Consider the following 27,222-nt stretch of genomic DNA (forward strand, 5'->3'; position numbering starts at 1 on the left):
GACATTTTGATTTACTCCTCATCTCTATCGGAACACGTCAGACATGTTACTACAGTCCTACAAAGACTTAGGGAGAACCACCTCTATGTGAAAGCCGAAAAATGTGTCTTTCATTCGCAGGAAGTGGAATTCCTTGGTTACGACATTACCAATCTAGGTGCTCGAATGAGTCGTTCCAAGGTAAAGGCCGTCTTGAATTGGCCAATTCCACATAACGTCAAATCGCTACAGTCTTTCTTGGGCTTTGCGAATTTCTATCGCAGATTCATACATTCCTTTTCCAAAACAGTAGCTCCTTTGACGGCTTTAACTAGTTCCAAAGTACCTTTCTGTTGGAACCAACATGCCCAAGCAGCATTCGAAAAACTGAAGGAAGCATTTACCACTGCACCCGTGCTTCAACATCCGGATCCTGATCGCCAGTTTATCGTTGAAGCGGATGCATCCAGTGTCGCTATTGGCGCAGTGCTCTCACAAGTCTGCACCGAAACCAAGGAGGAACACCCAGTGGCTTTCTTCTCTCGTAAACTCACCTCATATGAACGGAACTACACCGTTACTGAACGGGAACTACTGGCTATCAAAGATGCCTTCCGAGAATGGCGTCATCATCTTCTTGGGGCCAAACAACAGGTGTTGGTGTACTCTGACCATAGAAATCTCCAAGCATTCAAATCCATGAAATGCCTTACGGCCCGTCAGGCCAGATGGCATGTCTTTTTTGCCCAATACGATTTCCAGGTCACCTATCGTCCTGCCCGAGAACATGTTAAGTCGGACGCTTTGTCCCGTATGAGTAAAGAGGCGCAGGAAGAAAAACAAGTACAGATCCGGCTGTTGGCAGATCATGTGATTTGTGGTTGTTCGGTTCAACCATCCTTAAAAACCGAAATACAAGAGTGGGTAAAAAATAATCCACAAGTAGTCCAGGATATGAACCTAGACGTGCATAACGGTTTACCATTCACACAGGGGGTGCTTTATCTATCAACTCCTTCAATGCAGGATAAAGCCCTCAAATGGAATCATGATTCCTTGATTGCAGCCCATCCTGGACAGAAGAAAACACTGGACCTGCTCAAAAGGTGGTGCTGGTGGCCATCCATGGCAAAAGACGTTATAAACTACGTATCTTCTTGTTCTGTATGTATCCAATGTAAAAATACTCCTGGTAAACCAGTGGGCTTACTCCAATCCCTGCCTGTCCCTACCAAACCATGGGACATGATATCTATGGACTTTGTGGTGGAACTCCCCCCAAATCAAGGATATGATACCCTATGGGTCGTAGTGGATTATTTCACTAAACTGGCCCTATTTATTCCTTGTATTGGTTTACCAACTGCTACTGTTCTGGCTGATCTATTCATCCAACATATATTCCGTTTCTTTGGTCTACCATCAGTAATCATTACTGACAGGGGCTCGCAGTTTGCGTCACGCTTTTGGAGAGCCTTAACATCTGCATTACTAATTGATGATAGAATGTCCAGCGCTTATCATCCTCAAACCGACGGACAGACCGAAAGGGTCAATTGTACTATGGAACAATATCTGCGGTGTCTGTGTTTGCAATACCAATCGGATTGGCTCACGGTACTGCCGGCGGCTGAATTCGCCTATAACAACTCTTATCATAGTGCCATAGGCACTTCACCGTTCTATGCTCTCTATGGACAACACCCCCGATCAATACCTCTAGATTCCGGTCTATCCCTGGACACGCCTGCCGCAGGCCGTACGCTTCGTGATCTGAAGAGATTACAAAGAAAGGTGAAGCAGCATTTGGAGCAGGCCAAACGACGTGACAAGTTCTATGCCGATGCTCATAGGGTGTCCGCACCTGTCTATAAGGCTGGGATGAAAGTCTGGCTATCCACTAAGAACTTAAGAATTCCGGGCAAAAAGAAATTGTTGCCTAGATTCATCGGTCCGTATGTTGTGCTCCATGTTCTTAATCCTGCTGCTGTACGTCTGGCTTTGCCACAACGATGGCGGGTGCATCCTGTATTCCACGTCTCGCTCATCAAGCCTTTCTCTGACACTACTAGACTGCCGGTACGGCCTGTGGCTATTTCTGTGCGGGGGTCTGATGAATACGAGGTACAAGACATACTGGATATGAAACTCCGTTCTGGTAGACCATTTTATCTGGTGGACTGGAAGGGCTATGGACCCGAAGATAGGTCCTGGGAACCTCTTTCCAACATTCATGCTCCTGCTTTATTGAAGCGCTTCCACACAAGAAGGGGAGAGGTTGTCCCTTTGGGGGATGGCACTGTCATGCATGCTGGACGCTACGCTCGCAGAACAGCTAGACCGTTCTACTCCAAATGGAGGCTATTCGATACGTTACCGGGAAAACGACGTTTACACTTTTCACGTCGCTAACTTCACGTGACTTTTGCTTCGTCACGTGAACTACGGTATCACGTATTTAAGCAGCGTAGAAACTTCACTCGCTGCTTCTGATCGTCTCTATTGGCGTCGTGTAGCTGAACCTCTGATCTACATCCTGGTATATTCCTACAGCTACTTTTGGGCCTTCGATAGCGTGTGTTCCGCCACACGCTGATTCCTGGAGCTATCCCTTCGCGTGCTATTCCACACGCGCTCTTCATCTTCAAGTGCGGCCGGCCCAGGCTGCGTAAATCCTGCCCGCGTGTAAAATCCACACGCGCTCTTTGTCTTCATACGCGGCTGGCCAAGGCTGCGTAAAACCTGCCCGCGTGTAACATCCACACGCGCTCTTCATCTTCAAGTGCGGCCGGCCCAGGCTGCGTGAATCCTGCCCGCGTGTAAAGTCCACACGCGCTCTTTGTCTTCATACGCGGCTGGCCAAGGCTGCGTAAATCCTGCCCGCGTGTAACATCCACACGCGCTCTTCGTCTTCAAGTGCGGCTGGCCCAGGCTGCGTGAATCCTGCCCGCGTGTAAAGTCCACACGCGCTCTTTGTCTTCATACGCGGCTGGCCAAGGCTGCGTAAATCCTGCCCGCGTGTAACATCCACACGCGCTCTTCGTCTTCAAGTGCGGCTGGCCCAGGCTGCGTGAATCCTGCCCGCGTGTAAAGTCCACACGCGCTCTTTGTCTTCATACGCGGCTGGCCAAGGCTGCGTAAATCCTGCCCGCGTGTAACATCCACACGCGCTCTTCGTCTTCAAGTGCGGCTGGCCCAGGCTGCGTGAATCCTGCCCGCGTGTAAATTCCATACGCGCTCTTCGTCTTCAAGTGCGGCTGACCAAGGCTGCGCGAACCCTGCCCGCGTGTAAATCCACACGCGCACGTTGTCTTCACACGCGGCTGGCCCAGGCTGCGCGATTCCTGCCCGCGTGTAAATCCACACGCTCACGTTGTCTTCAAACACTATTTTCTTCTAACTCCTGCATCTGTGGAATTAACAGAAGGATTGATCCCTAAGTGGGAAGGAAGCCTTTCGAGGATTATTGGAAGTGACTTTGAACTGAACTTGGGACGCTATCCTGTGGTGAATTCAACCCGTATCTAGCGTGAGCCTCGTTCCGTCCGGGATAAGTCTCCCTTACTAATTTTCCCTTCCCTGTCGTTTTGTTCTTCATTTCAAATCCATCAAGAGACTTCTGGATTGTTCTACCCAGAGATACAGGTCAGTGTGATCATTCCTGTCGTTTTCTAACTCATCATACTCAGATTGGAGCAGTTATTCATGATACTTTAATTTGTCCTAGGCTGGATTACTATACCTTACCCACGCCCTTTCCAGTGATCCATCGCTCTGCCTGTTTTATCAGCCAGAGGGTTGTATCATTTGGAAGGTCTTTGTTGACTTCACGACTATCAAGTCGGGTGAACAGGGATCCGGAAGACCCTACCTCCTGTATCCTTTTGAATATTGTATCCTTTTCGGTTGATACTTTGGTGCATTCTGACAATAGCCTCTATGCAGTCAGCCACTTCCTGCGAGTCTTTGGGTCGTCCGGTACCCGGATGACGGGACAAATAGTCTGCCGGGTTGTGTGTCCCTGGGCGGTAGAGTAGCCTGACCCCATATTCCATGAGCGAGAGCATCCATCTTTCTATGCGAGGTGGAGGTTTGGACGATGTACCTGACAGAATCGGGATGAGAGCTTTGTGATCTGTCACCACGACAACTGGCTTCCCTAGGATGTAGATCCGGAAGTGTTGCACCCCCACAACATGGCCAAGGCCTCACGTTCAATCTGGGAATATCTCTTCTCTGTCTCGGTGAGCCCCTTGCTCGCGTAGGCGATCGGTCGCATGGTCCCCTGATGGTCTGCCTGCATGAGGACTGCGCCCAGCCCCACCGGGCTGGCCTCGACCACGATCTCCGACTCGCGGTCCGGGTTGAAATAGGCCATGGTCTCCTGTCCGGACAGGGCATTCTTGATGGCTGTGAACGCCCTCTGTTCATTTCCGATCCAGGTCCACGCTACGTCGTTTCTGATCAGAGCCCTCAGGGGTTCTGACAAGGAGGCTAGGTCACAAATGAATCGTCCGCAATAGTTGACCATCCCCAGGAAGCTTCTGATTTCTGCTGGGAACGCTGGCGGTGCTGCCTCTCGAATGTCTTTCACCTTTTTGGGATCTGGGGAGATGCCCCCAGCGTGGAATATGAATCCAAAAAATTCCAGCCTGTCCTTCAGGAATTCGCACTTTTCTTTGTTGAGAGTCAGACCGAGGCTGCAAAGTCTCTCAAGGGTGTTTTCCAGGCGCTTTAAATGTTCTGCCTCCGAGTGTGGAAAGACCAGGATGTCGTCTGACATGTTTATGACCCCCTTAAGTCCTGACAGGGCCCCCCTGATGGCATTTTGGAAGACCTCTGCTGCAGACGAGACCCCGAAACTGAGCCTTTTGTACTGGTATAGCCCCTCGTGAGTCGTAAAAGTGGTAATATACCTCGACTCGGGGTGGAGCTCTAGCTGGTGATAACCAGATCTCAAGTCCAGTTTCGAGAAGACCTTCGCTCCCTGAAGTTCGCCAACAATGTCGTCTAGGGTGGGTGTAAGGTGGCGTTCTCTCTTGATTGCTACATTGGGTAGCCTCATATCCACACATATGCGTACAGCGCCCGGCTGTGTGGGCTTTGGGGCCACCACAATTGGGGAGACCCACGGGGTAGGTCCTTCCACTCTTTTGATAATATCTAAGTCAACCAGTGACTGTAGCTCTTTTTCTACCTGAACCTGCAGATGGAATGGGATGCGGCGGTGCTTGAGCGCTGTCGGTCTCACTGATCCATCGATGTGCAAACGTATGGGGTCGGCCTTTAGTTTCCCTATGCCGTCGAAGATCTTCTCAAAGCGTTGCAGCAGACATTCCAGATCGGCATGATATACCGCCAAAGTGAAGTGCACAATGTTCAGCGCTTCTGACATGGCACAACTTAAAAGGGAATGTGGGTTTACGCTGGTGACGAAGAACCGTGCTTTAATTCTGTTCTGTCCATGAGATACTGGAGCCACGAACACTCCTTGGATGGGAAGGGGTGCATCTCCTCCAAATGCGTATATCTGTGCTGTGGACTCAGACAAACTTGGCGGCCCTGGGAGTGCATTGTAGTGTTCGGTAGCTAACACACAAACAGATGCCCCGGTGTCTATGAGGACCGGCGTAGGGACTTCTCCGATGAGTACTGTACATTTTGGTTGTCGACTTTTGCCAGGGCCCTTGGCAATGCTGGAGATGAAGAACATTTCCTCTTCTTCCTCTTCCTCTTCTGCGATGTTGAGGTCTTGCATACCCTGTTCGACAGCCGATACACCCCTCACTCTCCGAGCGTTGCCCCTGCCAGCTCTCTCTGGCCCCCTCGAGGCCGCTACTGGTGTCGCTGCCCTGCACACCCTAGTGTAGTGTCCTGGTGTGCCACACCGGCCACATACCCTTGATTTAGCTGGGCGGTCACCCACGTGCGGCAGGTCATACCCGCAGTACGAGCACGACGGAGCAGTGCTTGGAGTCGTGTAGCCTTCCCCACTCCTCTGTGTCCACCTCGCTCTCCCTGGACCAGAACGTCCGATCGCAAATGCCTCTTCCTCCTTTCTCGAGTGCATGGCTGCGTCCATCTTTGCCCCCCTGGCCTCAGCAAGTTCGTAGGCTCTCCCCGTGTCCAGAATCTGCTGCAGCGTCAGCCCAGTTTCTCTCAGGACTTGTCTCCTCAGCTTCCCGGAACTGCACCCTTGCAGCAGCTGGTTACGAATCATTTCTTCTTCATTCGCCCACCGGCAGGAGCTTGCTAGGTGCCTTAGCCTCGCACAAAACTGGTCTAGCGACTCTTCTTCCAGTTGCTTTTCGGCGCTCATGACAAACCTGTCAAAGTCTACGTTTGCCATGGGAAGGAAATGGTCTCTGAGCGTTACTGCGTCATATATGACTACTGGGATGGTGAGCGAGTCATATATTCTGTGGACCTCCGTCCCTGCCAAGTATACCATGATGGCTATCTTCGCCTCATTCTCTGTTTCCCCTGAGGCCCTGAAGAACATTTCAAATTTTTTGACCCACAGGAGCCATTATGGTCCTAATTTGGATGGAGGGCCCGTGGTATCGAATTCGGGCATGGGAGCCAAAGTACTTTGCATCCTGCGTGGGACCGGGGCCATGGCACCCTCTTGCTCTCCCTCCTCACCAATTGTGATGTATGGTACTCACAGGGGAATGTAGTCCTTCGTGGGTGTCGAGGTGGTCTGGCCAGGTGGGCCTACTTGCGACACAGTATCCTTCTCCGACACACCTTCTCGACTGGTTCACTTTTCTTTAATGCCACAGTCCTATGGCAGCACAGGCTGTGTAAGTTCCACAACTTGTTCTCAAAAGATAGACGAAATGCAGCTTGCGCACGAGCACCCTCGCGGGCCGCAACCACTGCGATCTGCGTTTGAAGCAAAATGGCGGCCAGCCATGCGCATGGATCCGTGCCGACACGGAACGACGATTTTCCCTCCAATGCCGTCGGAGTGGAGAATTGCTCCGGAGTCGTCCTCGTCGCCAATGTTGTGTTGGCAGGGGTGTGCCAGGGGGCCCCAGCCTCATTCACACGTGTGCTCACACACTCACACAATGAGCCACGCCGGAGACGTGTGACTTGCTCGGGTCCCCGGTGGCAACTGCCAGCGGACCGTCTTTATTATCAACTGCGCATGCGCGAGCCTCGATCCCGGCCGCGCATGCGTACATTGGCGTATTCACTACGCAACACTGGGTAAGAGCCAGAACCAGCGCACAACGTGCACAATGCGGAACACACATGTGCATTATTTAAGGCAGCTGGCAGTATACGACGCGCGGAAGCTCAGACAGCAAAGAGCTTTCTGGCCAAGTAAACAAGGCATTTTTAAAGAGTTTTAAAGCGAGAACTATCTAAATGCACCCTTCACGCCCACGCAGCAGAAGAAAGGAGCAACTATTTAAAAAAAATGTTTTATATAAATAGATAAACAGAAGACAGATTGATCTGCAGAGGCAATCTGCCTGACCCAATTCCCCCACCACTATAGGGAAGACCTGCACAATGGCCTGTGATAGGGGACCTCCAGATGGAGTGAGAAGAGAGAACAGGAGGTAGAGGCAGTTGAGGCTGACCTCACCCAAAGTTTCAAGAAGGTGCTAGGGGATTCCTTAGGGCAGGCTGTCACACAAGGAGTAAAACCCCTGCAGAACAAACTACAAGTCCTGCAAGACATGTTGGGCAACAAGGATCCAGAAAGGTACGCTGGCAAAGCAAAGCAGGGGAAGATCCCCTTGAGGGCCCCTCCACATGAGAACCCAGAGGAAGGGTTGAGAAGGGGAGCAAAACAGCTCAGAAAGAGAAAGGCCTCTTCTACTCCTCCGGGCACCAAGGTGGGATTAAAAGAAAGCCCCAGGAGGTGGCTGATGCATTCAATAGGCTGAGAAATGCCTTTCTACTAAAACATCCTTGTCCAGCCTTGTACCCCCTACCCCAGCGGGTAAAAACACAGGGGAAGCACAGACGTCCACAGATGAGGACGATCAAGATGCAGATGATGACGATGCAGGTACCGATACGCAAACAGATATACTAACTATCTGCAAGCCTAAAGCCAGCAATGTGGAGGCCCCTCAAGACGAAGAAGACATGTCAGACATGTTCGAACCCGATATGCTTAGACACCCCAGATCTACAGACTGGGTGCCATCACCCCGATAGCACTGTATAGGTCACCGAAGATGCGCAGGCTCCTGGAGAAAGAGCTCAGGTTCCACTTAAAGGCAGAATGTCCCAGGCTGGAGCTGCAGGGAAAGGTCACAGAGACCCCTGAGCTTGACCCGAAGATGCTCACCTTTGTGATGAAATCAGGTAAAGATGCCAGGAAAGGCATCGACTGGGCGTGGAAGTCCTGTCAGGACAATGTTCTAGACCTTGCCAGACACATAGCAAAAAGTATGGTGCTCATGGAACGAACAAGAGATACCGGGGAACCAGTGGATGCTCATTGTCTGGCGAACTGGGATCAACGTACAGTGTGTATGCTGGGTAACACAAACTGCGCTATTTCATCCAAAAGACACAGATGCATGCTATTGAAAATTAATAACAAACTGGGTGATCTCGCATCCTACGAAGGACCTTTAACATGCTGGAAAAAGTTCAAAATTCCATTCGGAAGGTATTCCCCGGGTGAGTTTTTGCAAGGGCTGTCCGACAGAGGGGTTGCTCAACCGGCCGTTTTAACTGGTTCAACACCAGCTCTAAACCTCGCCCTTACCTTGCTAGTGGTAGGGTTGCCCTGATTTTCAATGAGTGGGTCCCTTCTTCCCTCATACCCACCCAGCCTTACTCTTCCTTCGAGAGCCTAGTTTGCAAACTGGTCATCTCTCCCAATTGCTCCCTGACCATTGCCCCTATCTACAGGGCAACTGGCTCAACCACCCTGTTCCTCTCTAATTGGGCTGATTTCTCCTCCTCTCTCCTCTCATCCACCTCCAAACTCCTTTTCCTGGGCGACTTCAACATCCAGCTTGACTCCTCAATCACGGCATTCACTCTCTTCTGTGACCTCTGCAACTCGCCTCTCCATTCTCCCCTTTGGTCCTACCCACTCGGCTGGAATGCCATCATCCGCACTGATCTCTTGCTTACCTCCCCACTCACCACCCCTCTCTCCTGGTCAGACCATTCTCTCCTCTCACCTGGGCCCTCTCTGCCATCTGACTGCACCTCCCCCAGCCCTGCCAACCTCGTTCACGAACATCCATCCGATGAAACGAGTGCCAGCTGCTGCCTTCACATCCACCATCGTCCCCTGCTCTCATCCCACTGCAGACTCTTCCACTGACTCCGCTCTCAGCAACCTTTATCTTGCCATCACTAACACTCTTGACATTCTTGCCCCAGTCATGAGGATCTGCCTGAAACATTCCTCCAAGCATAACACCTGGTACGACTCTGAACTTGCAGCCCTGAAACGCAGGTGCAGAGTTGCAGAACCAAAGTGGAAGACCTCGGGCTCATCCTCTGACAAACTGGTCTGTCGCCTGCTCCGAAAGCAACACTGTCTCAACATTCACTCCAAGAATATCACGGATTTCCCCCTTTCTCACCTGAGTTCGATCCTTGCAGGCATTCTTGGAAGGAGCCTTCTTGCATACGGATCGGGTTTTGTACAAGCCTGCACGACCCTCTTCTGGTTCCAGCGTGCGTTCGGCGTTCAGCGTCCAGGGGTACTCGGAGTCTCCGGGAAGTCCAGGAAACAAGGGAGGTGTACTCGAAGGCGGTACACTTTGATCCGAGAATCAAGGCAGAGTAAGGAGGGAGGAAGGGAAGAGGGGGAAATCGAGGGTCCGGGAACCAGGAAACAAGAGATTAGTTACAGCGAACTACGGCGCACACGTCTAGCCACTGTAAGCGGTAGCGTTGAGACGCGCGGGGCCACGGGGGCGTGGTCTCTTTGTAGAATGAGCTACGTCTGAAGTGGAGGCTGGTGGAGAGCGTACCACGTTAGACGGTCATGTTGGAAGTACCAAGGAGTGCAAGCCCCGTTGTGACAGAGACCAGGAAGTCCAAAAGGGACGCGTTCTATGGATCATGACAAAGAAGAGGGCCCACATCCAGGCTTGCATCTCTGGTGCATCCAACAACACGGCAGAACTCTTTAAAATCTGCAAGGAACCAGCCAACCCTTTTGCAGTCTCAACCTCTCCTCTTCCCTGCCAGCCGCTCAGCAATGCATTGGCCACATACTTCACTGCAAAAACTCAGTACATCCTGAGCACCCTCACTTCTCCTTCCCCTTCCCCTTCCCCACCCTCCCGCAACCTATGGCTTCCCATCCGCCCTCTGCCTTTCTCTCCTCCTTCTCTCCCATTACACCTGATGAGATCACTAGAGTAGTCCGCTCTATGAAGGTCTCCTCCATACAGGTCTCCCCTGTTCTTCCACAACTATTAAGGACAACATTGGCTCTCTTGCCCCTGCACTTGCTGATTTCTGCAATCACTCTTTTGCTACTGGGTCCTTCCCCCTCTTGCCTCAAGCACTTTCTTGGGTGCCCTCTCCTGAAAAAACCTTCTGCAGACCCCTCCTGTCCGGCTAACTACCGCCCCATCTCTATCACTCCCTTTGCTTCGGAAACTCATGGAGAAGCTTGCCTTCCCCCAACTGACCCAGCATAAGGAGCTTGATGGCTGCCTACACAACCATCAATCTGGAGTCCAAGCATCCAGAGGCATTTAAACTGCACTTCTGAACACCTGTGAAGAACTGCTCGCATGTTTTGATTCTAACTCTCCTGCCGTTCTCATCTCTCCTCTGCATTTGACACGGTTAACCACTCCATCCTCATAAAAGGGCCCCATAATACCCTAGGTATCTCAGAGCGGGCACTGGACTGGCTGACCTCCTACCTCACTGACCGCCCCTCCCAGCTTATCCTGGGCTCTTTCTCCTCTTCCACCACTTCCTCCACCTGTGGCGTACCCCAGGTCTCCAACCTTTCTCCCTGGCTCTTTAACACCTGTAGAGGAGGAGTCAAGTACCCCCGCCAAAAGCTCTGCCCCCATGTTGCCTGTATGTTGAGAGCCAGAAATTGAGACACATGCAGTACCCGTGAGGACGCCTGTAGCGCAGGGAATCCTGGAAATAAGGTATCCATTGAGATAACCCCACATGCATTCACAAAGAAATAATGGCCTTCTGGACAAAGTCCCGGAAGAAGTGTGAAAATGAGTGAAAGAGAAGACTGGTGACGTCATGCGATGCAGAGCTGACGCACCCAGAAAAGATGCATGAGGTAAAAGAACATAGACATTCTATAGGATCTGAAGAGGAGGTGGTAAAGATGGGCAACATTTCGGGCTTGAGATGAAGATACTCATGCTACAGAAACGCTGAAAGAAAATGTAAAATCAGTTTACACTTGTACAGACGCAGTAACGCAAGTAGACAAAGTGATTTTAAGGCTGGCTACGTGGTGAATAGTTACAGCGATGCACCTATGTATAATACATAGGAATGTATAGAACCTGGATATTCCACAATGCACTTTAAGCAAGGCTTGAAACCCCATGATTGGAAAGGTTTTTCAGTGTGGCGCAGTTGGAAAATAACTAATGGCCAAGGAGAAATTAAGAAAGGCTTGGCTGGCCCAGCACCAAGAAGTCGAGGCCACCATGAGCCTGGTTGTCCATCCAGTAGTTACATGAACGTGAGAAAGAAACAAAGTTCTGTTTGAGATGAAATGGAAAAACACTGAAGGCGTCAAGAGTTCATCATTTAATAATCATAACAAATAATGTAACAAATAAAGTGTCGAGTATTAGTGTGACACGGAAGATGACTTGCACTTGGGATGGGCTTAGTAGCCCACCTGACAGTAGAGACCCAATCACTTCCCCCATCAGTATGGAACGTATATGTATACCCTGTAAGCCTATCACATCCCCAAGTAGGTTTTTGTAGTTCGCCACGTAGTGTGGCGTCATTAATGACATGTTTTGACTATAAAAGTTGTGTATTTTTAAAATCCAAGTGGATATACCTAGGCTACAAACAGATAGATCTGTTAAAGAAAACAATTCATACTCCGATCAGAGTCATTTTAGGGGCGAGAATAGCCACGAGGAGCGTTGGCAGAGGTATATGTGGGCAGGCCAGTCTGTCTGTTTGTATATTGTATGTTTTGTATGTGTTAAGAAAATTATGACATGTCGAAGAGCGACAACCAATAGATTGTGGTAAAAGGCTGAGAGTAGATTACTTATTTAGTTGTCAAAGGTATTGACTGAACAGGTAGACTGAAGTAAAGTGAGACAAAAAGGTTTGGAGCTGCGACGATTGGTGTACGCTCATATTGTGTTGTTTTTCTGAAAAGTATTTTCTGCATAAAATAACGGTAAGTATTGACATTCACGTGTGACTAGTCATGATGGAGGATGTTACTCCGCTCATGTACCTGTGCAAACAGCTGCCAAAACACGCACCCAAGCTTAAGCAATATAGTGCAGAATGGGTTAAGGGCACGGCAGATAAAATGCTCATGCCATGGCCACAAGCGGGAACACTGTCAAAAGCAGTTTTGCAACACATGACCACATACCTGCACGCTGCCCCCTTGCAAGTTAATGCATTATAAAACTCAAATATTAATTTGCCCTGTAAGGATTTGGAGAAGACAGATGTCATGCTCAGTATCTCCTACTTTAGCATTACTAACATTACCCTATAAGTGGAGAGCAACACTGCTCTCCACTTATAGGGTAAAGAGTGTTTACTGCTACAATCCCTCCCTTTTTACAGTGCTCTATCAACTAGTATTGGAGGCTAGTACAGGGGCCGAGGAAGGCTACGGGTGGAAGAGCTCAAGTCATCACTCCTTGCGGGTGATGAACAAAGCAGCACATTTAAAAAACCAAGTCGGATGTTTCGGCAGTACACTGAAGGAAATGTGTTGCTTGTTTGCTAACGGATAGAACATTCTAGTACCCGTCTAGACAACAGCACCTTCTTTTTCTTTCTATGCCCAGCTGCTGAGCATAGAAATACTAATAACAGAAGGCACTTGTTAAAGGTCATTGCTAGTAAATGGCAGTTGGCAGTAGTAATCAACAATTCAGTTGGCCCTAGTAGTCAGCAATTGGCAGGCGAATTATACAGGTGGCAATAATTTGTCAGCGGTCAGTGCAGCATTACAATCATTGAGTATGAGAATGGTGAGCAGCAATCAATATTATGCATTGGGTAGGCAACAATGTATACAACTGATATCATTAGGAGACAGTAGGATAACAACGTATGCAGTAGTTTATGCAGGCAATAGATATTCGGCAGAATTAGTGGTGTTAAAAATAGTAGGGCCGTAGATGTGGCAATTAATATTAGGCAATATTGTGTATAGCGACACATGCTACTGACGCTGGATATTTATGAATCACGGTAGTGGTGTAATTGAGCAGTAAGGGAGCGAACAGACAAATACAATTGGCCGCAGGTGATTTGTTTTTCAACTTTAGCAATAGACAGTCATTCATATTACATAAAGTTGTAGTAGGGTGTACAGCAGATGGTAAAATGGGAGCAGCAATACGGCTCGGTGGCAACAAAGGACTTCCAATGTCAATAAGCGGATAACGTTCTTATTTAATGTTTGATGGTATGCCCAAGTTAAGTTCGGATGGATGTAAAGTAGGTTAACTGGGTGAAAGACCATATAACGGTGAGGTTGCTTAGGTGCCGTACACGCGATAGGGTACAATATGCGGCAGGTGTAGAAGGCTCATCACTAGATTTAGCAATGTGAATATATACGAGGCCTACCTTAGGTGTCCTTACTTGTAGGGGGTATGGCTGTGCCCGGCACCAGTGCGCAAACAGGAGCAAAATGGGCCTTATCTCCGCAGGCCTTTTCAAACGCGGGCCGGCTTCTGCTTGCCGGCGGAATGGGTGATTCAAATAGAGGAGCATTGCCTTGCAATGCAACGCTTTGCCTCAGATTGGGCAGCGGCCATTTTAGAAGCAGGTGCAGCATCTTGCAGAATGTGGCTGGAAGATTCAAGCAACAAATCACGTTGGGTTGCGGGAACTGAAGAAATAAGAGCAGTATATGCCTAGTTTAAGGCTGCATAAGGCTCATCCTGAGCTAAAAGCACATCACAGTGTGCATGCAGATTTGGTAGCGCTGCTCCTGCAGCGGTTAAGACTCCAGGTGAAGATAGGGGGCCTGAAGGTGCATGAGAGAGAGGTCCTGCTCTCTCCCCATTCCGGGCTAAGTGGGCAGCCCAGAGCAAAACAGGGCCTTATCTCCGCAGCCCTTTTCAAACGCGGGCCGGCTTCTGCCTGCTGGCGGAAAGGGTAATTCAAATAGAAGAGTGTTGCCTAGCAATGAAACTCTTTGCCTCGGATCGGGCGGCGGCCATCTTAGAAGCAGGCGCAGCATCTTGCAGTATGCAGCTGGGGGATTCAAGCATCAAATCACGTCAGGTTGCAGGGATTGAAGAAATAAAGGCAGTATATGCCTAGTTCAAGGCTGCATCGGCTCGCCTTGGGCTAAAAGCACATCACGGTGTGCACACAGATATGGTAGCACTAATCCTGCAGCGGTTAAGACTCCAGGTGAAGATAGGGGGCCTGAAGGTGAATGAGAGAGAGCTCCTGCTCTCTCCCCGTTCCGGGCTAAGTGGGAGGCCCAGAGGAAAACAGGGCCTTATCTCTGCAGGCCTTTTCAAACGCAGACCGGCTTCCACCTGCCGGCGGAATGGGTGATTCAAATAGAAGAACGTTGCCTAGCAATTCAACGCTTTGCCTCGGATCGGGCGGCGGACATCTTAGAAGCAGGCGCAGCGTCTTGCAGTATGCGGCTGGAGGATTCAAGCATCAAATCATGTCGGGTTGCGGGGATTGAAGAAATAAAGGCAGTATATGCCTAGTTCAAGGCTGCATCGGCTCACCTTCAGCTAAAAGCACATTACAGTGTGCACGCAGATATGGTAGCGCTGCTCCTGCAGCAGTTAAGACTCCAGGTGAAGATAGCGGGCCTGAAGGTGAATGAGAGAGAGCTCCTGCTCTCTCCCCGTTCCGGGCTAAGTGGGCAGCCCAGAGCAAAACAGGGTCTTATCTCCGCTGGTCTTTTCAAACGCAGAGTGGCTTTTGCATGCCGGCGGAAAGGGTGATTCAAATAGAAGAACGTAGCCTAGCAATGCAACGCTTTGCCTCGGATCTGGCGGCGGCCATCTTAAAAGCAAGCGCAGCGTCTCGCAGAATGCAGCTGGAGGATTCAATCATCAGATCACATCGGGTTGCAGGGATTGAAGAAATAAAGGCAGTGTATGCCTAGTTCAAGGCTGCATCGGCTCACCTTGAGCTAAAAGCACATGACGGTGTCCACGCAGATATGGTAGCGCTGCTCCTGCAGCGGTTAAGACTCCAGGTGAAGATAGGGGGCCTGAAGGTGAATGAGAAAGAGCTCCTGCTCTCTCCCCGTTCCGGGCTAAGTGGGCAGCCCAGAGCAAAACAGGGCCTTATCTCTGCAGGCCTTTTTTTCAAACACGGGCCGGCTTCCGCCTGCCGGCGGAAAGGGTGATTCAAATAGAGGAGCGTTGCCTAGCAATGCAATGCTTTGCCTCGGATCAGGCGGCGGACATCTTAGAAGCAGGCGTAGAGTCTTGCAGTATGCGGCTGGAGGATTCAAGCATCAAATCACATCGGGTTGCGGGGATTGAAGAAATAAAGGCAGTATATGCCTAGTTCAAGGCTGCATCGGCTCACCTTGAGCTAAAAGCACATCACGGTGTCCACGCAGATATGGTAGCGCTGCTCCTGCAGTGGTTAAGACTCCAGGAGAAGATAGGGGGCCTGAAGGTGAATGAGAGAGAGCTCCTGCTCTCTCCCCGTTCCAGGCTAAGTGGGCAGCCCAGAGCAAAACAGGGCCTTATCTCTGCAGTCCTTTTCAAACTTGGGCCGGCTCCGCCCGCCGGCATAAAGGGTGATTCAAATAGAAGAGTATTGCCTAGCAATGCAACTCTTTGCCTCGGATCGGGTGGTGGCCATCTTAGAAGCAGGCGCAGCGTCTTGCAGTACGCAGCTGGAGGATTCAAGCATCAAATCACGTTGGGTTGCAGGGATTGAAGAAATAAAGGCAGTATATGCCTAGATCAAGGCTGCATCACCTCACCTTGAGCTAAAAGCACATCACGGTGTGCACACAGGTATGGTAGCGCTGCTCCTGCAGCGGTTAAGACTCCACGTGAAGATAGGGGGCCTGAAGGTGAATGAGAGAGAGCTCCTGCTTCTCCCGGTTTCGGACTAAGTGCACAGCCCAGAGCAAAACAGGGCCTTATCTCCGCAGGCCTTTTCAAACACGGGCCGGCTTCCGCCTGCCGGCGGAACGGGTTATTCCAATAACAGAGCGTTGCCTAGCAAAGCAACGCTTTGCCTCGGATCGGGCCGTGGCCATTTTAGAAGCAGGTGCTGCGTCTTGCAGTATGCGGCTGGAGGATTCAAGCATCAAATCACGTCGCGTTGCGGGGATTGAAGAAATAAAAGCAGTATATGCCTAGTTCAAGGCTGCATCGGCTCACCTTGAGCTAAAAGCACATCACAGTGTGGACGCAGATATGGTAGCGCTGCTCCTGCAGCGGTTAAGACTCCACGTGAAGATAGGGGGCCTGAAGGTGAATGAGCGAGAGCTCCTGCTCTCTCCTGGTTCTGGACTAAGTGGCCAGCCCAGAGCAAAACAGGGCCTTATCTCTGCTGGTCTTTTCAAACGCAGAGCGGCTTCCGCCTGCCGGCGGAAAGGGTGATTCAAATAGAAGAGTTTAGCCTAGCAATACAACGCTTTCCCTCAGATCTGGCGGCAGCCATCTTAAAAGCAAGCGCAGCGTCTCGCAGTATGCGGCTGGAGGATTCAATCATCAGATTACATCGGGTTGCAGGGATTGAAGAAATAAAGGCAGTATATGCCTAGTTCAAGGCTGAATCGACTCACCTTGAGCTAAAAGCACATCACGTTGTGCACACAGATATGATAGTGCTGCTCTTGCAGCGGTAAAGACTCCACGTGAAGATAGGGGGCCTGAAGGTGAATGAGAGAGAGTTCCTGCTCTCTCCCGGTTCCGGACTAAGTGGGCAGCCCAGAGCAAAACAGGGCCTTATCTCCGCAGGCCTTTTCAAACACGGGCCGGCTTCCGCCTGCCGGCAGAAAGGGTGATTCAAATAACAGAGCGTTGCCTAGCAAAGCAATGCTTTGCCTCGGATCGGGCGTCGGCCATCTTAGAAGCAGGCGCAGCGTCTTGCAGTATGCGGCTGGAGGATTCAAACATCGAATCACGTCGGGTTGCGGGGATTGAAGAAATAAAGGCAGTATATGCCTAGTTCAAGGCTGCTTCGGCTCACCTTGAGCTAAAAGCACATTACAGTGTGCACACAGATATGGTAGTGCTGCTCCTGCAGCGGTTAAGACTCCAGGTGAAGATAGGGGGCCTGAAGGTGAATGAGAGAGAGCTCCTGCTCTCTCCCCATTCCGGGCTAAGTGGGCAGCCCAGAGCAAAACAGGGCCTTATCTCCGCTGGTCTTTTCAAACGCAGACCGGCTTCTGCCTGCAAGCAGAAAGGGTGATTCAAGTAGAAGAGCATAGCCTAGCAATGCAACGCTTTGCCTCGGATCAGGCGGCGGCCATCTTAAAAGCAGGCACAGCGTCTTGCAGTATGCGGCTGGAGGATTCAATCATCAGATCACATCAGGTTGCAGGGATTGAAGAAATAAAGGCAGTATATGCCTAGTTCAAGGCTGCATTGGCTCACCTTGAGCTAAAAGCACATCACGGTGTCCACGCAGGCATGGTAGCGCTGCTCCTGCAGCGGTTAAGACTCAGGTGAAGATAGGGGGCCTGAAGGTGAATGAGAGAGAGCTCCTGCTCTCTCCCCATTCCGGGCTAAGTAGGCAGCCCAGAGCAAAACAGGGCCTTAACTCCGCAGCCCTTTTCAAACGCGGGCCGGCTTCTGCCTGCTGGCGGAAAGGGTAATTCAAATAGAAGAGTGTTGCCTAGCAATGAAACTCTTTGCCTCGGATCGGGCGGCGGCCATCTTAGAAGCAGGCGCAGCGTCTTGCAGTATGCAGCTGGGGGATTCAAGCAACAAATCACGTCAGGTTGCAGGGATTGAAGAAATAAAGGCAGTATATGCCTAGTTCAAGGCTGGATCGGCTCGCCTTGAGCTAAAAGCACATCACGGTGTGCACACAGATATGGTAGCGCTAATCCTGCAGCAGTTAAGACTCCAGGTGAAGATAGGGGGCCTGAAGGTGAATGAGAGAGAGCTCCTGCTCTCTCCCCGTTCCGGGCTAAGTGGGAGGCCCAGAGGAAAACAGGGCCTTATCTCTGCAGGCCTTTTCAAACGCAGACCGGCTTCCACCTGCCGGCGGAACGGGTGATTCAAATAGAAGAGCGTGGCCTAGCAATGCAACGCTTTGCCTCGGATCGGGCGGCGGCCATTTTAGAAGCAGGTGCAGCTTCTTGCAGTATGCGGCTGGAGGATTCAAGCATCAAATCGCTTCAGGTTGCAGGGATTGAAGAAATAAAAGCAGTATATGCCTAGTTCAAGGTTGCATCGGCTCACCTTGAGCTAAAAGCACATCACGTGTGCATGCAGATTTGTAGCGCTGCTCCTGCTGCAGTTAAGACTCCATGTGAAGATAGGGGGCCTGAAGGTGAATGAGAGAAAGCTCCTGCTCTCTCCCCGTTCCGGGCTAAGTGGGCAGCCCAGAGCAAAACAGGGCCTTATCTCTGCAGCCATTTTTCAAACATGGGCCGGCTTCTACCTGCCGGTGGAAAGGGTCATTCAAATAGAAGAGCGTTGCCTAGCAATGCAACGCTTTGCCTCGGATCAGGCGGCAGCCATCTTAGAAGCAGGTGCAGCGTCTTGCAGTATACGCTGGAGGATTCAAGCATCAAATCACGTCGGGTTGCGGGGGTTGAAGAAATAAAGGCAGTATATGCCTAGTTCAATGCTGCATCAGCTCACCTTGAGCTAAAAGCACATCACCGTGTGCAGGCATATATGGTAGCGCTGCTCCTGCAGCGGTTAAGACTCCAGGTGAAGATAGGGGGCCTGAAGGTGAATGAGAGAGAGCTCCTGCTCTCTCCCCGTTCCAGGCTAAGTGGGCAGCCCAGAGCAAAACAGGGCCTTATCTCTGCAGACCTTTTCAAACGCAGGCTGGCTTCTGCCTGCCGGCTGAAAGGGAGATTCAAATAGAAGAGCGTTGCCTAGCAATGCAAAGTTTTGCCTCGGATCGTGCGGCAGACATCTTAGAAGCAGGCGCAGCGTCATGCAGTATGCGGCTGGAGGATTCCATCATCAGATCACATCGGGTTGCAGGGATTGAAGAAATAAAGGCAGTATATGCCTAGTTCAAGGCTGCATTGGCTCACCTTGAGCTAAAAGCACATCACGGTGTCCACGCAGATATGGTAGCGCTGCTCCTGCAGTGGTTAAGACTCCAGGAGAAGATAGGGGGCCTGAAGGTGAATGAGAGAGAGCTCCTGCTCTCTCCCCGTTCCAGGCTAAGTGGGCAGCCCAGAGCAAAACAGGGCCTTATCTCTGCAGTCCTTTTCAAACTTGGGCCGGCTCCGCCCGCCGGCGTAAAGGGTGATTCAAATAGAAGAGTGTTGCCTAGCAATGCAACTCTTTGCCTCGGATCGGGTGGTGGCCATCTTAGAAGCAGGCGCAGCGTCTTGCAGTACGCAGCTGGAGGATTCAAGCATCAAATCACGTTGGGTTGCAGGGATTGAAGAAATAAAGGCAGTATATGCCTAGACCAAGGCTGCATCACCTCACCTTGAGCTAAAAGCACATCACGGTGTGCACACATATGGTAGCGCTGCTCCTGCAGCGGTTAAGACTCCACGTGAAGATAGGGGGCCTGAAGGTGAATGAGCGAGAGCTCCTGCTCTCTCCTGGTTCTGGACTAAGTGGCCAGCCCAGAGCAAAACGGGGCCTTATCTCTGCTGGTCTTTTCAAACGCAGAGCGGCTTCCGCCTGCCGGCGGAAAGGGTGATTCAAATAGAAGAGTTTAGCCTAGCAATACAACGCTTTGCCTCAGATCTGGCGGCAGCCATCTTAAAAGCAAGCGCAGCGTCTCGCAGTATGCGGCTGGAGGATTCAATCATCAGATTACATCGGGTTGCAGGGATTGAAGAAATAAAGACAGTATATGCCTAGTTCAAGGCTGAATCGGCTCACCTTGAGCTAAAAGCACATCACAGTGTGCTCTTGCAGCGGTTAAGACTCCACGTGAAGATAGGGGGCCTGAAGGTGAATGAGAGAGAGCTCCTGCTCTCTCCCGGTTCCGGACTAAGTGGGCAGCCCAGAGCAAAACAGGGCCTTATCTCCGCAGGCCTTTTCAAACACGGGCCGGCTTCCGCCTGCCGGCAGAAAGCGTGATTCAAATAACAGAGCGTTGCCTAGCAAAGCAACGCTTTGCCTCGGATCGGGCGGCGGCCATCTTAGAAGCAGGCGCAGCGTCTTGCAGTATGCGGCTGGAGGATTCAAACATCGAATCACGTCGGGTTGCGGGGATTGAAGAAATAAAGGCAGTATATGCCTAGTTCAAAGCTGCTTCGGCTCACCTTGAGCTAAAAGCACATTACAGTGTGCACACAGATATGGTAGTGCTGCTCCTGCAGCGGTTAAGACTCCAGGTGAAGATAGGGGGCCTGAAGGTGAATGAGAGAGAGCTCCTGCTCTCTCCCCATTCCGGGCTAAGTGGGTAGCCCAGAGCAAAACAGGGCCTTATCTCCGCTGGTCTTTTCAAACGCAGACCGGCTTCTGCCTGCCAGCAGAAACGGTGATTCAAGTAGAAGAGCGTAGCCTAGCAATGCAACGCTTTGCCTCGGATCAGGCGGCGGCCATCTTAAAAGCAGGCACAGCGTCTTGCAGTATGCGGCTGGAGGATTCAATCATCAGATCACATCAGGTTTCAGGGATTGAAGAAATAAAGGCAGTATATGCCTAGTTCAAGGCTGCATTGGCTCACCTTGAGCTAAAAGCACATCACGGTGTCCATGCAGGCATGGTAGCGCTGCTCCTGCAGCGGTTAAGACTCAGGTGAAGATAGGGGGCCTGAAGGTGAATGAGAGAGAGCTCCTGCTCTCTCCCCATTCCGTGCTAAGTGGGCAGCCCAGAGCAAAACAGGGCCTTATCTCCGCAGGCCTTTTCAAACACGGGCCGGCTTCCGCCTGCCGGCGGAAAGGGTGATTCAAATAACAGAGCGTTGCCTAGCAAAGCAATGCTTTGCCTCGGATCGGGCGTCGGCCATCTTAGAAGCAGGCGCAGCGTCTTGCAGTATGCGGCTGGAGGATTCAAACATCGAATCACGTCGGGTTGCGGGGATTGAAGAAATAAAGGCAGTATATGCCTAGTTCAAGGCTGCTTCGGCTCACCTTGAGCTAAAAGCACATTACAGTGTGCACACAGATATGGTAGTGCTGCTCCTGCAGCGGTTAAGACTCCAGGTGAAGATAGGGGGCCTGAAGGTGAATGAGAGAGAGCTCCTGCTCTCTCCCCATTCCGGGCTAAGTGGGCAGCCCAGAGCAAAGCAGGGCCTTATCTCCGCTGGTCTTTTCAAACGCAGACCGGCTTCTGCCTGCAAGCAGAAAGGGTTATTCAAGTAGAAGAACATAGCCTAGCAATGCAACGCTTTGCCTCGGATCAGGCGGCGGCCATCTTAAAAGCAGGCACAGCGTCTTGCAGTATGCGGCTGGAGGATTCAATCATCAGATCACATCAGGTTGCAGGGATTGAAGAAATAAAGGCAGTATATGCCTAGTTCAAGGTTGCATTGGCTCACCTTGAGCTAAAAGCACATCACAGTGTCCACGCAGGCATGGTAGCGCTGCTCCTGCAGCGGTTAAGACTCAGGTGAAGATAGGGGGCCTGAAGGTGAATGAGAGAGAGCTCCTGCTCTCTCCCCATTCCGGGCTAAGTAGGCAGCCCAGAGCAAAACAGGGCCTTAACTCCGCAGCCCTTTTCAAACGCGGGCCGGCTTCTGCCTGCTGGCGGAAAGGGTAATTCAAATAGAAGAGTGTTGCCTAGCAATGAAACTCTTTGCCTCGGATCGGGCGGCGGCCATCTTAGAAGCAGGCGCAGCGTCTTGCAGTATGCAGCTGGGGGATTCAAGCAACAAATCACGTCAGGTTGCAGGGATTGAAGAAATAAAGGCAGTATATGCCTAGTTCAAGGCTGGATCGGCTCGCCTTGAGCTAAAAGCACATTACGGTGTGCACACAGATATGGTAGCGCTAATCCTGCAGCAGTTAAGACTCCAGGTGAAGATAGGGGGCCTGAAGGTGAATGAGAGAGAGCTCCTGCTCTCTCCCCGTTCCGGGCTAAGTGGGAGGCCCAGAGGAAAACAGGGCCTTATCTCTGCAGGCCTTTTCAAACGCAGACCGGCTTCCACCTGCCGGCGGAATGGGTGATTCAAATAGAAGAGCGTGGCCTAGCAATGCAACGCTTTGCCTCGGATCGGGCGGCGGCCATCTTAGAAGCAGGTGCAGCTTCTTGCAGTATGCGGCTGGAGGATTCAAGCATCAAATCGCGTCAGGTTGCAGGGATTGAAGAAATAAAAGCAGTATATGCCTAGTTCAAGGTTGCATCGGCTCACCTTGAGCTAAAAGCACATCACGTGTGCATGCAGATTTGTAGTGCTGCTCCTGCTGCAGTTGAGACTCCATGTGAAGATAGGGGGCCTGAAGGTGAATGAGAGAAAGCTCCTGCTCTCTCCCCGTTCCGGGCTAAGTGGGCAGCCCAGAGCAAAACAGGGCCTTATCTCTGCAGCCATTTTTCAAACATGGGCCGGCTTCTACCTGCCGGTGGAAAGGGTCATTCAAATAGAAGAGCGTTGCCTAGCAATGCAACGCTTTGCCTCGGATCAGGCGGCAGCCATCTTAGAAGCAGGTGCAGCGTCTTGCAGTATACGCTGGAGGATTCAAGCATCAAATCACGTCGGGTTGCGGGGGTTGAAGCAATCAAGGCAGTATATGCCTAGTTCAATGCTGCATCAGCTCACCTTGAGCTAAAAGCACATCACCGTGTGCAGGCATATATGGTAGCGCTGCTCCTGCAGCGGTTAAGACTCCAGGTGAAGATAGGGGGCCTGAAGGTGAATGAGAGAGAGCTCCTGCTCTCTCCCCGTTCCAGGCTAAGTGGGCAGCCCAGAGCAAAACAGGGCCTTATCTCTGCAGACCTTTTCAAACGCAGGCTGGCTTCTGCCTGCCGGCTGAAAGGGAGATTCAAATAGAAGAGCGTTGCCTAGCAATGCAAAGTTTTGCCTCGGATCGTGCGGCAGACATCTTAGAAGCAGGCGCAGCGTCATGCAGTATGCGGCTGGAGGATTCCATCATCAGATCACATCGGGTTGCAGGGATTGAAGAAATAAAGGCAGTATATGCCTAGTTCAAGGCTGCATTGGCTCACCTTGAGCTAAAAGCACATCACGGTGTCCACGCAGATATGGTAGCGCTGCTCCTGCAGTGGTTAAGACTCCAGGAGAAGATAGGGGGCCTGAAGGTGAATGAGAGAGAGCTCCTGCTCTCTCCCCGTTCCAGGCTAAGTGGGCAGCCCAGAGGAAAACAGGGCCTTATCTCTGCAGTCCTTTTCAAACTTGGGCCGGCTCCGCCCGCCGGCGTAAAGGGTGATTCAAATAGAAGAGTGTTGCCTAGCAATGCAACTCTTTGCCTCGGATCGGGTGGTGGCCATCTTAGAAGCAGGCGCAGCGTCTTGCAGTACGCAGCTGGAGGATTCAAGCATCAAATCACGTTGGGTTGCAGGGATTGAAGAAATAAAGGCAGTATATGCCTAGATCAAGGCTGCATCACCTTAACTTGAGCTAAAAGCACATCACGGTGTGCACACATATGGTAGCGCTGCTCCTGCAGCGGTTAAGACTCCACGTGAAGATAGGGGGCCTGAAGGTGAATGAGCGAGAGCTCCTGCTCTCTCCTGGTTCTGGACTAAGTGGCCAGCCCAGAGCAAAACAGGGCCTTATCTCTGCTGGTCTTTTTAAACGCAGAGCGGCTTCCGCCTGCCGGCGGAAAGGGTGATTCAAATAGAAGAGTTTAGCCTAGCAATACAACGCTTTGCCTCAGATCTGGCGGCAGCCATCTTAAAAGCAAGCGCAGCGTCTCGCAGTATGCGGCTGGAGGATTCAATCATCAGATTACATCGGGTTGCAGGGATTGAAGAAATAAAGGCAGTATATGCCTAGTTCAAGGCTGAATCGGCTCACCTTAAGCTAAAAGCACATCACAGTGTGCACACAGATATGATAGTGCTGCTCTTGCAGCGGTTAAGACTCCACGTGAAGATAGGGGGCCTGAAGGTGAATGAGAGAGAGCTCCTGCTCTCTCCCGGTTCCGGACTAAGTGGGCAGCCCAGAGCAAAACAGGGCCTTATCTCCGCAGGCCTTTTCAAACACGGGCCGGCTTCCGCCTGCCGACAGAAAGGGTGATTCAAATAACAGAGCGTTGCCTAGCAAAGCAACGCTTTGCCTCGGATCGGGCGGCGGCCATCTTAGAAGCAGGCGCAGCGTCTTGCAGTATGCGGCTGGAGGATTCAAACATCGAATCACGTCGGGTTGCGGGGATTGAAGAAATAAAGGCAGTATATGCCTAGTTCAAAGCTGCTTCGGCTCACCTTGAGCTAAAAGCACATTACAGTGTGCACACAGATATGGTAGTGCTGCTGCTGCAGCGGTTAAGACTCCAGGTGAAGATAGGGGGCCTGAAGGTGAATGAGAGAGAGCTCCTGCTCTCTCCCCATTCCGGGCTAAGTGGGCAGCCCAGAGCAAAACAGGGCCTTATCTCCGCTGGTCTTTTCAAACGCAGACCGGCTTCTGCCTGCCAGCAGAAACGGTGATTCAAGTAGAAGAGCGTAGCCTAGCAATGCAACGCTTTGCCTCGGATCAGACGGCGGCCATCTTAAAAGCAGGCACAGCGTCTTGCAGTATGCGGCTGGAGGATTCAATCATCAGATCACATCAGGTTTCAGGGATTGAAGAAATAAAGGCAGTATATGCCTAGTTCAAGGCTGCATTGGCTCACCTTGAGCTAAAAGCACATCACGGTGTCCATGCAGGCATGGTAGCGCTGCTCCTGCAGCGGTTAAGACTCAGGTGAAGATAGGGGGCCTGAAGGTGAATGAGAGAGAGCTCCTGCTCGCTCCCCATTCCGTGCTAAGTGGGCAGCCCAGAGCAAAACAGGGCCTTAACTCCGCAGCCCTTTTCAAACGCGGGCCGTCGTCTGCCTGCTGGCGGAAAGGGTAATTCAAATAGAAGAGTGTTGCCTAGCAATGAAACTCTTTGCCTCGGATCGGGTGGTGGCCATCTTAGAAGCAGGCGCAGCGTCTTGCAGTACGCAGCTGGAGGATTCAAGCATCAAATCACGTTGGGTTGCAGGGATTGAAGAAATAAAGGCAGTATATGCCTAGATCAAGGCTGCATCACCTTAACTTGAGCTAAAAGCACATCACGGTGTGCACACATATGGTAGCGCTGCTCCTGCAGCGGTTAAGACTCCACGTGAAGATAGGGGGCCTGAAGGTGAATGAGCGAGAGCTCCTGCTCTCTCCTGGTTCTGGACTAAGTGGCCAGCCCAGAGCAAAACAGGGCCTTATCTCTGCTGGTCTTTTTAAACGCAGAGCGGCTTCCGCCTGCCGGCGGAAAGGGTGATTCAAATAGAAGAGTTTAGCCTAGCAATACAACGCTTTGCCTCAGATCTGGCGGCAGCCATCTTAAAAGCAAGCGCAGCGTCTCGCAGTATGCGGCTGGAGGATTCAATCATCAGATTACATCGGGTTGCAGGGATTGAAGAAATAAAGGCAGTATATGCCTAGTTCAAGGCTGAATCGGCTCACCTTAAGCTAAAAGCACATCACAGTGTGCACACAGATATGATAGTGCTGCTCTTGCAGCGGTTAAGACTCCACGTGAAGATAGGGGGCCTGAAGGTGAATGAGAGAGAGCTCCTGCTCTCTCCCGGTTCCGGACTAAGTGGGCAGCCCAGAGCAAAACAGGGCCTTATCTCCGCAGGCCTTTTCAAACACGGGCCGGCTTCCGCCTGCCGGCAGAAAGGGTGATTCAAATAACAGAGCGTTGCCTAGCAAAGCAACGCTTTGCCTCGGATCGGGCGGCGGCCATCTTAGAAGCAGGCGCAGCGTCTTGCAGTATGCGGCTGGAGGATTCAAACATCGAATCACGTCGGGTTGCGGGGATTGAAGAAATAAAGGCAGTATATGCCTAGTTCAAAGCTGCTTCGGCTCACCTTGAGCTAAAAGCACATTACAGTGTGCACACAGATATGGTAGTGCTGCTGCTGCAGCGGTTAAGACTCCAGGTGAAGATAGGGGGCCTGAAGGTGAATGAGAGAGAGCTCCTGCTCTCTCCCCATTCCGGGCTAAGTGGGCAGCCCAGAGCAAAACAGGGCCTTATCTCCGCTGGTCTTTTCAAACGCAGACCGGCTTCTGCCTGCCAGCAGAAACGGTGATTCAAGTAGAAGAGCGTAGCCTAGCAATGCAACGCTTTGCCTCGGATCAGACGGCGGCCATCTTAAAAGCAGGCACAGCGTCTTGCAGTATGCGGCTGGAGGATTCAATCATCAGATCACATCAGGTTTCAGGGATTGAAGAAATAAAGGCAGTATATGCCTAGTTCAAGGCTGCATTGGCTCACCTTGAGCTAAAAGCACATCACGGTGTCCATGCAGGCATGGTAGCGCTGCTCCTGCAGCGGTTAAGACTCAGGTGAAGATAGGGGGCCTGAAGGTGAATGAGAGAGAGCTCCTGCTCGCTCCCCATTCCGTGCTAAGTGGGCAGCCCAGAGCAAAACAGGGCCTTAACTCCGCAGCCCTTTTCAAACGCGGGCCGTCGTCTGCCTGCTGGCGGAAAGGGTAATTCAAATAGAAGAGTGTTGCCTAGCAATGAAACTCTTTGCCTCGGATCGGGCGGCGGCCATCTTAGAAGCAGGCGCAGCGTCTTGCAGTATGCAGCTGGGGGATTCAAGCAACAAATCACGTCAGGTTGCAGGGATTGAAGAAATAAAGGCAGTATATGCCTAGTTCAAGGCAGCATCGCTCGCCTTGAGCTAAAAGCACATCACGGTGTGCACACAGATATGGTAGCGCTAATCCTGCAGCAGTTAAGACTCCGGGTGAAGATAGGGGGCCTGAAGGTGAATGAGAAAGAGCTCCTGCTCTCTCCCCGTTCCGGGCTAAGTGGGAGGCCCAGAGGA

This window comes from Ambystoma mexicanum, chromosome 5p (assembly GCF_040938575.1).
Source record: "Ambystoma mexicanum isolate Mex_15411 chromosome 5p, UKY_AmexF1_1, whole genome shotgun sequence".
NCBI lineage: Eukaryota > Metazoa > Chordata > Amphibia > Caudata > Ambystomatidae > Ambystoma > Ambystoma mexicanum.